At 44.4% G+C, this 14,043-nt stretch overlaps 1 protein-coding gene across 1 annotated transcript in view; it reads right to left on the bottom strand.

Annotated features, from left to right (window-relative positions):
* EEPD1 (endonuclease/exonuclease/phosphatase family domain containing 1) overlaps positions 1–14,043 on the bottom strand; it is a 188,791-nt gene that overhangs the window by 53,614 nt on the left and 121,134 nt on the right. The window lies entirely within an intron of this gene.

Genomic DNA, 14,043 nt, shown 5'->3' with positions numbered 1-14,043 from the left:
GTTTATTTAATAAGGGTCTTTCTGACATCAAATACCACATTGTACCAAACTTGTAAATGAATTTCTCCCATCCATAGCATAGGGGAAAACTTACTGATCAGTGTGGTAGAACCACACCAATCCCAAGAAGAGGGCTCTGCAGCAGATCATGTGCACATCTACACAATTCATTGTCTACAGGATGATCGGAAATAGCTGAAAGCTCAGGGCACCCATTTGCTGAAAAGGAACCTTAAATTTGGGTGTTCATTTTCAATCCCTAGCAAGGGCGTCACTCCACTTACACTTGGTGACACATGATCCATTCAAGTATCAGTTGTATTTTTAAACATCTTTCCTTTTTTTCACTCAATATGAAAAGTAATGCTTCTAATTTTCTGAAAATAAACATATATTTAACCCCTTCACCCCCAAGACTGTTTGCACCTTCATGACCAGGCCAAATTTTACAATTCTGACCAGTGTCACTTTGAAATAATAACTCTGGAACATTTCAATGGATCCTCGTGATTCTGTTTTTCATGACATATTGTACTTCATGAAAGTGGTACAATTTCTTTGATTTGACGATATTTATTTAAAAAAAAATGTAAATTTGGAAAATTTTGCAATTTTTAAATTTTTATACCCTTAATTCAGAGTTATGTCACACAAAATAGTTCATGAATAACATTTCACACATGTCTACTTTACATCAGCACAATTTTTTTAAACATATTTTTTTTTTATTAGTAAGTTATAAAGGTTAAAAGTTGGCCAGCGATTTCTCATTTTTACAACAAAATTTACAAAACCATATTTTTATGGACCACATTAAATTAGAAGTGACTTTGAGGGTCTATATGATAGAAAATACCCAAAAGTGACACCATTCTAAATACTGCACCCCTCAAGGTACTCAAAACCACATTGAAGAAGTTTATTAACCCTTCAGGTGCTTCATATGAATTTTAGGAATGTGGAAGTAAAAGATGAACATTCACATTTTCTTCACAACAATTTTACTTTAGACCCTTTTTTTTACGTTCACAAAGGGTAACAGGAAAAACTGGACCCCAAAATCTGTTGTGCAATTACTCCTGAGGATGCCGATACCCCATATGTGGGGGAAAATACTGTTTGGGAGCATAACAGGGCTCGGAAGGGAGGGAGCACCATTTGACTTTTTTGAATAAAAAATTGGCTGGAATAATTGGTGGACGCCATGTTGTGTTTGGAGAGTCCCTAATGTGCTTCACAGAAGTTTATAACACCGTGATAATAAAAAAATCGAATTTTTCCCACAAAAATGTTTTTTAGCCCCAAATTTTGCATTTTCATAAAGTGTAACAGTAGAAATTGTGACTTGTATTGTTTAAGATTACTGTACTTGTTTTTATGTATACCTCTCCTCACATGAAAAGCGCCATGGAATAAATGGCGCTATAACAATAATAATAATAATAATAATAATAATAAATTGCACCATACAAAACCACATTGAATAAGTTTATTAACCCTTCAGATGCTTCACATGAATTTTTCAAATGTGGAAGGAAAAAATTAACAGTTACCTTTTTTTCACAAAAATGTTACTTATTTTCACAAAGGTTACAGGAAAAAATGGACCCCAAAATCTGTTTTGCAATTTCTCCTGAATACGCCAATGCCCAATATGAAGAAGAAAACTACTGTTTGGGCGCACAGCAGGGCTTGGAAGGGAAGGAGTGCCATTTGCCTTTTTGAATGCAAAATTTGCTGGAATAATAAGTGGGTGTCATTTTCGGGTAAATTATATATTTTTTTATTTTTTTTGTATTATTCTGTGATTTCTAATAAAAAATATTTTTACAACTTTTTTTATTTTTTTTCTTAGTCCCACTATGGGACTATCACTTTCTGCAGTTTGATCGCTGTTATAAAGCATTGCAATGCGGGCCATTGCTATACCTAATAACCTGTCAGCCCTGCAAACGCAAGTTAGTTAGATCATGCACTGTGCATGATCTAACTATTTTACTAGTGCCAGGTGACCCGGATTTTGTCATCACGACATTGGGTCACCATGGTAATGATTGGGCTCCTGCGATGATGTCGTGGGGGCGCCGATCCAAGGCAGAGGGGCTTTCTTCCCTCTGCCTGCTCACTAAGTCCTGCGATTGCAGCATTTAGGGGGTTAAAGTGCCGGGTGTCAGCTGCCTGACGGTGACCGCACACACAGTCCCTGTGTGTGCAAAATCGTCTGGACGTATCCATACGTCCAAGGCCAGTAAGTATCTAGCAACCTGGACGTATGGATATGTCAAAAGTCATGAAGGGGTTAATACTATCATGATCAGACCATGTTCCTGTATGGTCAGACACAGCTATTACACAGCACACAGCAGGGGCACATTTATAAGATTATCTCAGCACAGGAACATTTATTTTAACCCCTTCAAGTTGCGGCCCTTTTTCGTTTTTGCGTTTTCGTTTTTCACTCCCCTCCTTCCCAGAGCCATAACTTTTTTATTTTTCCGTCAATATGACCATGTGAGGGCTTATTTTTTGCGGGACGAGTTGTACTTTTGAACGACATCATTGGTTTTACCATGTCGTGTACTAGAAAACGGGAAAAAAATTCCAAGTGCGGTGAAATTGCAAAAAAAGTGCAATCCCACACTTGTTTTTTGCTTGGCTTTTTTGCTAGGTTCACTAAATGCTAAAACTGACCTGCCATTATGATTCTCCAGGTCATTACGAGTTCATAGACACCTAACATGACTTGGTTATTTTACCTAAGTGGTGAAAAAAAATTCCAAACTTTGCTAAAAAAAAAAAAAAAAAAAAAAAAAAGTGCCATTTTCCGATACCCGAAGCGTCTCCATTTTTCATGATCTGGGGTCGGATGAGGGCTTATTTTTTGCGTGCCGAGCTGATGTTTTTAATAATATCACTTTTGTGCAGATACGTTCTTTTGATCGCTGACATGTCCCTGCTTTGATGCGGGCTCACCGCGGAGCCCTGCATCAAAGCAGGGGAGCTGACATCGGACGTACTATCCCGTCCGATGTCAGTAAGGGGTTAACTTGCGCTTACTGAAAATAACGCCCATCGGTGACATCATCACGTGATTGCGGGTCACTGATGGGTTGGCATGACAAGCAGAGGTTTCCAGCAGACCTCTTTGGTTGTCATAGCCGGATTGCTATGAGCACTGCACGGTGGTCGGCGCTCATAGCAAGTGAGCATTTCTGCTACACACAGGCGATCTGATCATTGCCTGTGTGTAGCAGAGGAGATCAGAGTAGTGCAGCTTTTAGTCTCTCATGGAGACAATAGAAGCATGCAAAAAGTGAAAAAAAATGTTTTTCAAAATATAAATATATATATATATATACATATATATATATATATATATATATATATATATATATATATATATATACAGTGTATATATATATATATATATATATATATATATATATATATATATATATATATATATATATATATATATGTGTATGTGTGTTCAAATCACCCCCCCCTTTCGCCACATAAAAAAAAACAATAGAAAAATCAAAATTGTTAAAATGAGAAAAAAATTCAAAATGTCAGAATTATGTTATTTGGGGTCGCAGCTACATTGCAAGAAAATGCAATAATGGGCAATCACAAGATTGTATCTACACCAAAATGGTATCAATAAAAATGTCAGACTGGCGAGCAAAAATAAGCTGTCACCCAGATCAAGAAAAATGGAGACACTACAGGTCTCGGAAAATGGCGCCATTTTTTTTTTTAACCAAAGTTTGGATTTTTTTTTCACCACTTAAATAAAAAATAACCTAGACATGTTTAGTGTCTATGAACTCATAATGACCTGGAGAATCATAATGGCAGGTCAGTTTTAGCATTTAGTGAACATGATTAAAAAAAACTGTGGAATTGTGCTTTTTTTGCAATTTCACTGCACTTGGATTTTTTTTCCCATTTCCCAGTACACGATATGTTAAAACCAATGGTGTAGTTCAAAAGTACAACTTGTCCTGCAAAAAACAAGCCCTCCCGTGGCCATTTTGACCAAAAAATAAAAAAAAGTTATGGCTCTGGGAAGAAGTGGAGCAAAAAACAAAAACGCAAAAATGAAAATACCCCCGGTCATGAAGGGGTTAAGTTAATTACATAATTCTACACAATTACCTGTGAACATGGTGCTAAGTTATGTTACACTATGCCCACACTGCACATTCAGCATATGCACCAGGAAAGTTCTATTTAGGCTAGTTTCACACTAGCGTTAACTGCAATACGTCGCAAATGCGTCGTTTTCCCGAAAATACGCATCCAGCAAAAGTTCTTGCTGGATGCGTTTTTTCGTCATAGACGTCGTCCGTTTTGCGACGCTTGGGCGTGTGGTAGCGGACCGTCGGGAAAAAAAAACCTTACATGTAACGTTTTTTGCTCCCAACGGTCCGCTTTTTCCGACCGCGCATGCGCGGCCGGAACTCCGCCCACACCTCCCCGCACTTCCCCGCACCTCACAATGGGGCAGCGGATGCGTGGGAAAAATGCATCCGCTGCCCCCGTTGTGCGGCGGGGACAACGCTAGCGTCGGGGACCTCGGCCCGACGCACGGCGACGGGCCGAGCCCGACGCTAGTGTGAAAGTAGCCTTACTGTAAACCACATCTATAAGCCTCATTCACCTGACGGTGGTGAAAAGTCCTTTTGGCCTCTGTTGGGCTAGCACTACTTTCTTTCTATTTGAAAAGAAGATAGGCACCCTGCAAATGAAAGTATACTATGCCGCCAGGGCCGTTTCTTCAACAGGGCGGGCAGGGCGGCCACACGGGGCGCCGTGGGGCCGGGGGGCGCAGGAGAGGCCTCGGGCCCCGGTGGTCCCCTGCCCGCTGCTGCTGCTGTTTAAGGGCTGTCAGGGGCGCGGATGCCGCGCTCAGTGCTGAGCGCGGGCGCGCCCTGCCCGAACTCAGCTGCAAATCTGACAGCTGAGCGGTCAGATCATCGCCTCGCGTCGCCGCGCCCCCCCCCCCGCACCGCACATAATGGTTGCGGCCACCTCGGCGCCGCCACTCACCCATACCTCCCAACCGTCCCGATTTCAGCGGGACAGTCCCGCTTTGGCACCGGGGTCCCGCTGTCCCGCTTCGGGCATTTAAAATCCCGAATTTGCGGCCGCCGGTGAAGCCCCGCCCACTTCCGGGACGTAGAGAGAGCCTGTTTTTTTTTTTTTTATATAAAAGCTGCCTCCTGACCGCCCGCGCAACACCCCCCCCCCCCTCCCGCCCCCTGTGCGGCGCTGCCACGCTGAAGGAGAGAGCCTGCAGCAATCAAGAAGAAAGGTCAGCGATTCACTACCTCTGGCTGTGTGTGCACGGAGCTCCGGCTTCTGCTCTTAGCTGCTATCCCGGCAGAGAAGGAGAGACGGGGGAGGTGCCGGGATAGTGCAGAGCTGTGAGCAGGAGACTGAAGACTTCAGCAGAGAGCTGCACATGGACATCAGCCGCCCCTGCATCACAGAGGAGATTGTGTGTGTGTGATGTGTGTGATGGCTGCGTGTGTGTGTGTGTGATGGCTGGGTGTGTGTGTGTGATGGCTGTGTGTGTGTGATGGCTGCGTGTGTGTGTGTGTGATGGCTGCGTGTGTGTGATGGCTGCGTGTGTGTGTGTGATGGCTGTGTGTGTGTGATGGCTGCGTGTGTGTGTGTGTGATGGCTGCGTGTGTGTGTGTGTGATGGCTGCGTGTGTGTGTGTGATGGCTGCGTGTGTGTGTGATGGCTGCGTGTGTGTGTGTGATGGCTGCGTGTGTGTGTGTGATGGCTGCGTGTGTGTGTGATGGCTGCATGTGTGATGGCTGCGCGTGTGTGTGTGTGTGTGATGGCTGCGTGTGTGTGTGTGATGGCTGTGTGTGTGATGGCTGCGTGTGTGTGTGATGGCTGCGTGTGTGTGTGTGATGGCTGCGTGTGTGTGATGGCTGCGTGTGTGTGATGGCTGCGTGTGTGTGATGGCTGCGTGTGTGTGATGGCTGCGTGTGTGTGTGATGGCTGTGTGTGTGTGATGGCTGCGTGTGTGTGATGGCTGCGTGTGTGTGATGGCTGTGTGTGTGTGATGGCTGTGTGTGTGTGATGGCTGTGTGTGTGTGATGGCTGTGTGTGTGTGATGGCTGCGTGTGTGTGATGGCTGCGTGTGTGTGTGATGGCTGCGTGTGTGTGTGTGTGTGATGGCTGCGTGTGTGATGTCTGCGTGTGTGTGTGATGGCTGCATGTGTGTGTGATGGCTGCGTGTGTGTGTGTGTGTGATGGCTGCGTGTGTGTGTGTGATGGCTGCGTGTGTGTGTGTGTGATGGCTGCGTGTGTGTGTGTGTGATGGCTGCGTGTGTGTGTGATGGCTGCGTGTGTGATGCATTTGTGTCAAAGCTGCATGTGTTTGTGAGCTGCGTGCGTGTGAGCTGCGTGCCTGTGTGTGAGCTGCGTGCCTGTATGTCATTATACAGTATGGAGCATCATGTGTGGTCATTATACAATATGGAGCATCATGTGCGGTCATTATACAGTATGGAGCATCATGTGCGGTCATTATACAGTATGGAGCATTATGTGTGGCCATTATACAGTATGGAGCATCATGTGCGGTCATTATACAGTATGGAGCATCATGTGCGGTCATTATACAATATGGAGCATCATGTGCGGTCATTGTACAGTATGGAGCATCATGTGCGGTCATTATACAGTATGGAGCATCATGTGCGGTCATTATACAGTATGGAGCATCATGTGTGGCCATTATACAGTATGGAGCATCATGTGCGGTCATTATACAGTCTGGAGCATCATGTGCGGTCATTATACAGTCTGGAGCATCATGTGCGGTCATTATACAGTCTGGAGCATCATGTGCGGTCATTATACAGTCTGGAGCATCATGTGCGGTCATTATACAGTCTGGAGCATCATGTGCGGTCATTATACAGTCTGGAGCATCATGTGCGGTCATTATACAGTATGGAGCATCATTTGCGGTCATACAGTATGGAGCATCATGTGCGGTCATTATACAGTATGGAGCATCATGTGCGGTCATTATACAGTATGGAGCATCATGTGGGGTCATTATACAGTATGGAGCATCATGTGCGGTCATTATACAGTCTGGAGCATCATGTGCGGTCATTATACAGTATGGAGCATCATTTGCGGTCATACAGTATGGAGCATCATGTGTGTTCATTATACAGTATGGAGCATCATGTGCGGCCATTATACAGTATGGAGCATCATGTGGGGTCATTATACAGTATGGAGCATCATGTGCGGTCATTATACAGTATGGAGCATCATGTGCGGTCATACAGTATGGAGCATCATGTGTGTTCATTATACAGTATGGAGCATCATGTGTGGCCATTATACAGTATGGAGCGTCATGTGTGTTCATTATACAGTATGGAGCATCATGTGTGGCCATTATACAGTATGGGGCACTGTGTGGCCATATTTTTTTGTTTATAATTATTGTATATGAAACAGTGTGATCGGCAGTGCTAAATGGGTGTGGTTGGGATGTGGATATGGGTGTGACTAATTATGAATGGGTGTGGTCAGAGGCGTGGCCTAAAATTTGCCGCGGCGCGCAAAGCGCGCCGCAAACTTTGTCCCTCTTTCCCATCTTCAAAAGTTGGGAGGTATGACTCACCTCCGCTCCGCGCTGGATGAACAGCGAGAATGAACAGCCAGGATGAGGCAGCTCGGCCACTCCCACACTGATAGCAGGGGCGCCGCGCTCTCGGCTGAGCACGGGCGCTCCCTGAGACAGTGATCAAAGAGCTAAGCACACACACTATCACTGTCAGACTAGGCTGCCTGGCTGTTGCCAATTTCAATGCTGGACAGGACAGGCTGCAGTCTAGTCTGACAGTGGTAGCAGTATAGCAAAAATGCCCACCCCCTGCCTATGGATTAGTCCTTCCCTTCCCAGCAGCCCCATTTAGCAGTCTGAGCGCGCTCAGACTCAGAGGGCAGAGGGCACTGACACACTGAACAGGTGAGGGGGTCTGAGGGATGGGATGGGTTGGGCTAGCCTTTTTTTTTGGATGGGGACCCCCACACCTGCCCCCCCCCCAACCACCCTTGGGGCATGCTGATTTGGCATGCCCCACAGCATGAAACCCGGGAGGGGGCCCAGCTGACTTACCTCATCTTTGGCAGTCTGGTGGCATCCTCACCCAGGCGAGAAGTGTTGGAAAGAGTTATGGCAGTAACTGTATACCTGGCAACCAATAATTTAGCTTTTCGAGGATCGTCAAATACATTGTTTACACCAAATAATGGACATTTCCTTGGGCTTATAGAGCTTCTTGGAAAATTTGAACCAGTAATGAGAGATCATTTAAAACGAATTACTTCCCAGGAAATCCATACACATTACTGTGGAAATTTAATTCAAAATGAAATTATCTGCTTGATGGCCTCTCAGGTGAAGAAATGTATTCTAGAAAAAGCCAAAAGATCTAAGTATTTTTCAATAATGTTGGACTGCACACAAGATGCAGGTCACACTGAACAGTTGTCATACACCTTAAGATTTGTTGATATAGATGATGATCACGTAGCAATAAAGGAACATTTTATTGGCTATCGTCCTGCTACTGATACATCTGGGGAAAGTCTCGCCAATCTCCTTTTAGAAGAGATTAGTAAATGTGACCTGGAATTAGAAAATGAACTGGCAGAAAAGCTGAATTATTCGGAAGCTATTAATGCTTTTGCAGCGGCTAAATCTAGAAGAGTCAGTTTCTCATAAATCTGCAACCTACAATTTTTAGGATCTGTTTCCAAAATAATTAATAGATATTATTTACCTACAACTTTGTTCTCACCGTTAATAATTAGCATACTTGTCCCTTTTCCCCAAGTTCTATATAAGTTAAAGGCAAATTATAATTTATTAAAAAAAGGGAAGATACAAGCCTGCTCTCTATTTATTACTCAAGCCCACAAAAATAATGTTTATTATTTTCGGTGCCGGGGGGGGGGGGGGGGGGAGAAATTTCCTACTCTCGCCCTGTGTCATTTTTGGGCTAGAAACTGCCCTGTATGCCGCACACATTTACATTTTGCTTGTTTTTTATTTGACTGGGTGACTAATGTCTTCAGCAGGAGGCTTACACACAATGTGAGCAGAGCATTACTTGGACTCTGTTCCTCATTTCTTTTTGTAGGATAACAGCACAATTGTTAGCAGTACATTATTGGGATTTAGGGTTTAATTCCAGTCAATAAAATATGCAATGTACAGACCCAATACATGTAACTTGAGGTCTCCACTGATCTTTTATGGGCCCAATATAGTACTTAGGGTCTCCACTGATCTTCTTTCATACTTGTTTGGGTACTTATCGCCTCCTAAAGTCTGTTACTATGCAAGAGGAGAGAAATATTTGTCTGTATTATATTCAATATGTATCTACTGGTGTGTAAGGCTACTTTCACACTAGCGTCGCTTGCTGTACGTCACAATGCGTCGTTTTGGAGAAAAAACGCATCCTGCAAAACTGCCCGCAGGATGCGTTTTTTTCTCCATAGACTTACATTAGCGACGCATTGCGACGTATGGCCACGCGTCGCATCCGTCATGCGACGGATGCGTCGTGTTTTGGCGGACCGTCGGCACAAAAAAGTTACATGTAACGTTTTATTGTGCGTCATGTCCGCCATTTCCGACTGCGCATGCGCGGCCGGAACTCCGCCCCCTCCTCTCCGGACATTACAATAGGGCAGCGGATGCGTTGAAAAACTGCATCCGCTGCCCCTGTTGTGCTTTTATTTCACAGCATGCGTCGGTACGTCGGGCTGACGCATGGCGACGGCCCCGTACCGACGATAGTGTGAAAGTAGCTTAAGAGGCATTGGGATGTAGTGAGTGTAAATATTTTTGTACAAGGCATAGCGGAATCATAAATATTAAAGTGGAACTGTACTTTCAACAAATTGTGCATAAATCAACAGTAGAGGACAATGTAAGTACTTTGTAATATATCTAATCAGCTAAATATGCTTCTGTCTCCACTTATCAGCCACTTCTTCCTTCCCTGCTGCCTCCTGAACTTGTCATTCACTGTGAAAAAACAGTTCATATCTGACTTGCTGAGACAAGACTGGGTCACGTGACACAGTCCAAGATACTATGAAGAGGGGATGGGCGAGGAATGAGGAGCAGGCAAAGGAAACAGGCAGAGGGATGAATAGAGCTCAGCTGTGCTGTATAATTTCCACCATGCTGTTGCAGCTTGTCTCCCTGTGCTAAAAAATGAATGAAGAGCAGGAATCCCTGTTTGTGTCCTGTGCCTAGGAGAGTTCACTGCAGCTAATCTCCTCTCACCATCTCTTAGGCCGGGTTCACATTTGCGCATGTGTGCACAGCGTATACCTGCTTACCGATCCGCATACGTCTTGCGTACATAAGTTTAACATTGTGTGCGCAGGGAATATACATTAACATGCGTTTGCCTGGGGATGCGTATGAATGCATTGTATCGCGGTGTGCAGCGAACGCAACATGTTGCATATTTTGAGGCGTCAATTTAGCACAGACATACGCATGCGGATGAGTGCGTCAAAACGCAACACTGTCTATGGGAATGCATTGATACGCAATGACATGCGTATGCATGCGTTCGATAAGCATGCGTATTTCACACTAATCATGTCCAGGAAATGATGTCAAAATCCCTGATGTATAAAAGGGGTTCTGGAGACAGGTAGTCCATTACTCTCAAGACTGGACTGGATGCGAGCACAAGACTCTGGACAAGACTCTGGATGGAAGTATAAAAACTTTGGAAATGTATGTCTGTCTCTCACTGCATTCTGTACTCTGTACTCATGTTGTGTTTTCTATTCCTTCTAGACTGTGTTTTTCCTGTCTTAGATTCCTTGCCAGGCTTGATGATTTTTCTCTGATTACCTGTTGTGGATTGCTCCTGTGGCCCTGTGTAAGGGCCCCTTCACACTGGTCGATTCTGCTACGATTACGACGCATTTGCGTCATATTCGACATCGCAGTACGAGCTCGTAGCCAGCGGTCACACTCTACGATGTTAACGCTTTTTCTGACGTAGTTGCGATGTGAACGTCACGCGTCGCAATCGTACGCTACCCTTCACACCGCCATAGTCCTACGACTCCGAGCGTGACGTATTACCAGCATGGGCGTGCTAAAACGTCACGCCCAATCAGGAGACAGGTATGCGGAAGCCCAACCCACGTAGTCGCATTACGAGCTCGTATGACCGCCGTCACATACTACGATTTCGACCGCCACAGCGAGACATTTACGACTAAAGAAAGTTCTGCTCTTTCTTTCACATCGTACGATGCTGGGCTGCGTCGCAGATCGTAACGCCATGTCACACTTTGCAACCTCGGAACGAGGACGGATAAACGTCACAAATCGAACGCTCGTTCAGACTTTGATTGCACAGTGTGAAGGGGCCCTAAGTATGAGTGTGCGTACTATGTTGCTCTGCCCAGTCTCACACTATGCCCAGTCTTACACCCTTCATCACTTTGTGTCTTATTTTTTCCTTTTTTTCCTTGTAGACTGTGCGGTGCTGCTGTCCCCGTTTTGTGCTGCTTTTCCAGTGCGGTGCTGCAGTCACCGTGTTGAGTTGATTTTCCACTGCAGTGCTGCTGTCCCTGTGTTGTGCTGCTGTTCCGGTGCTGTGCTGCCTGCTGTGCTGTTGGACTGCTGCCTGTAATGTAAGTAGTGGCCTTCAAATTTTTATTTTTTGCTGTTTAACAATAGAACTACTGGTGGAGTCATTTTGACTACTTTCACTTTTTATTTATCTTCTGTGACTACATTTTTCGGAATTCCGGCTTGAGTCTCGGTGAATTTTCCTCAAATAGGATGTGAAAAAAGATTTTGTGACAATAAATAATTTTTTCAAAATTTACCATTAACTACTAAAGGTAGTCATTTTGACTACCTACTATATTTTGCTGTCCTTTTGTCACTAAATGTTGCTGTAAAGTTTTGTGCATAAATAAATAAAAGTTGTAAAGGACCCCTGCATCTACCTCAATGAATTGTTAGGAAAGAGTTTAGCTGTCTGTCAACTGATTCAGCCCACCTACGTTTGAAGAACGTGGCAGAACAGTTATTATTTCTTTTAGTTTTCATTTCATTTCTATTTTTCAGCAGTGAACCAGTGAACTCTGGAGTGGAATTTGTGAAGAATACGGCTGCAATTTCTCCTATTGCTAATATGGCTAGATCTCACAATAATAATACATTAAAAAATATATAATTATTAATAAATAACCACAAATGAAACTCTAAAACTAAACGAAAACAAGTCAGTAGTCAAAATGACTACATTCAGTAGTTCTACTGGGGGTCGCGAGTTCAGTAGTTAAACTACATAGTGTTTGTCTGTTTTAAACAAGTTCAATTTTTCTTATTTGTTCTTTTCTGTAGTGTTTCACTTGACTGCTACCTGCTCTTCAAACATGTCCTCCAGTGAAGACCTGACTGCTTCCCAGGGTGGACATGACACTGATTATGTAATCACATTGGATATACTGATTGGTATGTATTGACTGGCAATACTACACATGTGGTAAATCATGTATTTTCTTTACAGGAACCTTCCAGTGTGGAAGAGCAGGAGCAGTCAAGTGGAAATGAATCTTTCCAGGATCGTCGGGTTCAAATTCGTGAGGAGGAAAGATGGGGTGTAAGTATTCTTTTCATTATCAGACTTGTAATTTGATTTTTTTCAGTTTTCTCTATTTAAAACTGTAGTACTTAATTTTTTTTTCTTATTTTATTTGATCTATAGGTTCGACAATGTGAGGAAGGTGTTAGGGCTAGCGGAATGCACCAAATAATAAAGAGGTAGATATGAGGTGCGTTCGCAGCCCGGGGTCCACCGTGCAGAGATGGTACCTGCTGCTGAGTAATGGCAGATGGACACTTACTCACACGTGGGATAGACTTCACACAGTGTGAATGGAGGCGAACTCTATTGCTTCACAGAGTCGCTAAAATACGCTGTTAGCAGTCACAGGGTGCAGCTGCAAGACACTAGTGGGATCCATATGAATCACCCCCACTAAACTGGTGATTGGACTCGCTCTGACCCTTGGTGGCTTTTGAGCCCGCGCCTGACGACGCCCTGAGTCAGATGCAGAGTCCAAGCGGGAATTACCACCCTACAGTGACAGGCTGTCAGGTAAGCGCACTGTTTGCGCACGGTGCCGTACTGACTGGCACTGCAAAAAGGCACTGTAACGTGTGCTACGTGTGCAGGTAGCACTGTCAGGTGCTAGATAGCTTCCACCATTTGCAAGCAGTCAACAACACAAGGAATGAAAATTATTAAGGAGCTTTCATCCATCGACAGTCATTCATCTACACACACACGTTATCAAGTTTATACTAGCGCATGGCCATGCGAACCTTTTATAGCAGAAGCTCTCCGGGACCTTCCTAGTGATCCAATAGGAGCTGATACAGGACCTGAGCATGTGACCCTCGACCTCCAAGGAGAGGATGTCCCTTGGGCATGCTCATTAGAGAAAAAGCAGGACTTAGTCCCAGGAGCGTCTGGTCGCCGCTGATCAGCGCTGGTTACAATGGCTGAACTTGGAAAGGCAGCAGTAACCAAGTGCACAGTATCTGCCTGAGCCAGACGCTGGGACTGACGTCTCTGCTGAGCAGGCTCCACTGTGGCTGAAGAGGAATGGGAGACCGCAGTGGACATAGTTCGAAATTCCCCTTGTGCAGCGGTGGGAATTTGACAACAGAAAGTCAACATGTTATTGACAATGACCTACTCATTCTACTGGTTCAAGAGCGAGAAGTGTTGTGGGACCCTCGTGATCGTAATCATTCCGACTCAGTATTGATTCGATGACTCTGGGAAGAAGTGGCCAGATCGCTGTTGGATGATTGGGACCATGCAAGGCCACAAGTCAGAAAGGATTGTTGTAAGTATTGCAATGTGGTCTCTGTTTTGCTGCAAATGTTTTTGTCTTTTTTTACAATTAACTTTTTTTTTC

Source organism: Ranitomeya variabilis, chromosome 6 (assembly GCF_051348905.1).
Source record: "Ranitomeya variabilis isolate aRanVar5 chromosome 6, aRanVar5.hap1, whole genome shotgun sequence".
Lineage (NCBI taxonomy): Eukaryota > Metazoa > Chordata > Amphibia > Anura > Dendrobatidae > Ranitomeya > Ranitomeya variabilis.
The sequence above is the reverse complement of the archived record's forward strand: the minus strand, read 5'-3'. Positions and strand labels throughout refer to the sequence as shown.